General features: G+C 47.3%; 1 long non-coding RNA gene across 1 annotated transcript in view; it reads left to right on the top strand.

The window, feature by feature from the left end:
• Positions 1–100, top strand: part of LOC134458776 (uncharacterized) — a 6088-nt gene extending 5988 nt beyond the window's left edge. Inside the window, exon 3 of the long non-coding RNA XR_010036641.1 lies at positions 1–100. This exon is cut by the window's left edge and continues 2146 nt beyond it. This is a non-coding gene — a long non-coding RNA (uncharacterized LOC134458776).
• Positions 101–1304: the final 1204 nt, after the last annotated feature.

Raw genomic sequence — 1304 nt, 5'->3', positions numbered from 1 at the left:
ATTAGCTTTAGATTCTCGTAACCTGTACCTGGGTCCTTTTATAGATGTATATAAAATGAAAGGTTGTTCATTAAATGTGACCATTTCACAATGAACAGAATGTCTAAATTTTTTCACAATATGCAGTAGTACAACAGTGCATTTCACCATGAGCATCATCACCATTAAACTACTTAGGGTAGTGGTGGCTCAGGAGGTAGGTGCCACCAGAAGGTTGCAGGTTCGATGCCCATTCTGCCTGACCTCATCGATGCGTCCTTGAGCAAGATACTTAACCCCAAATTGCTCCTGATGGAAAGGTGGCACCCTGTGTGGTAGTCACTGCCACCAGTGTGTGAATGTGAGTGTGAATGGGTGAACGTGATGCATGCAATAGGAAGCGCTTTGAGTGCTGGAAGTAGAGGAAAGGCACTATATACCAATGCAGTCCTTTTACCAGTTATTTCATATTACATGGCTCATTGCAACTTCAGAACATTCAGTTTTGGCTCCATTGGCCAGAACTTTTCTGCTTGCGTATTGCAGACAGTTGGCGAGAGGGCACAGCCAGCCAGGGCTAGAAGTGAACTTTTTTGCTCACCATAGCGGTTTTACAGAGTCACAAGCCACTAAACCACGGGTGCCGCTAGGGGGGGAAAGATGTTACAAATTCTAAGGGCCCAAGCACTGACAAGGGCCCTTAAGAGGGCCCAAAAGCACTAACAAGGGCCCTTAAGGGGCCTTAATTTAAATCTTAGGGCAGTCATGGGTGAGCGGTTAGGGCGTCAGACTTGCATCCCAGAGGTTGCCGGTTCGACTCCCGACCCGCCAGGTTGGTGGGGGGAGTAATCAACCAGTGCTCTCCCCCATCCTCCTCCATGACTGAGGTACCCTGAGCATGGTACCGTCCCACCGCACTGCTCCCCATGGGGCGCCACTGAGGGCTGCCCCCTTGCACGGGTGAGGCATAAATGCAATTTCGTTGTATGCAGTGTGCAGTGTTCACTTGTGTGCTGTGGAGTGCTGTGTCACAATGACAATGGGAGTTGGAGTTTCCCAATAGGCTTTCACTTCACTTTTCACTTTTCATCTTTCATAGGGCCCAAAATTTCTGGTGGCGCCCCTGCACTAAACTATAATTGCACTTTACCGTGTCATGTCTACGTTATGAAGATAAATTGCTTAAGCACCATCAGTGCCACGACCATATCAACATATCAGACAAATAAAAACTGTGCATGTGTTTTCTTGGACTAAAACACAAACAACTAAGGCAGGATATGCCATGTCCTTGAATAAGCCCTACATCCGTACAACTGTACTTG

The sequence above is a fragment of the Engraulis encrasicolus genome, chromosome 11, assembly GCF_034702125.1.
Source record: "Engraulis encrasicolus isolate BLACKSEA-1 chromosome 11, IST_EnEncr_1.0, whole genome shotgun sequence".
Lineage (NCBI taxonomy): Eukaryota > Metazoa > Chordata > Actinopteri > Clupeiformes > Engraulidae > Engraulis > Engraulis encrasicolus.
Note: the sequence above shows the minus strand (reverse complement) of the source record. Positions and strands in the feature narration are given on the sequence as shown.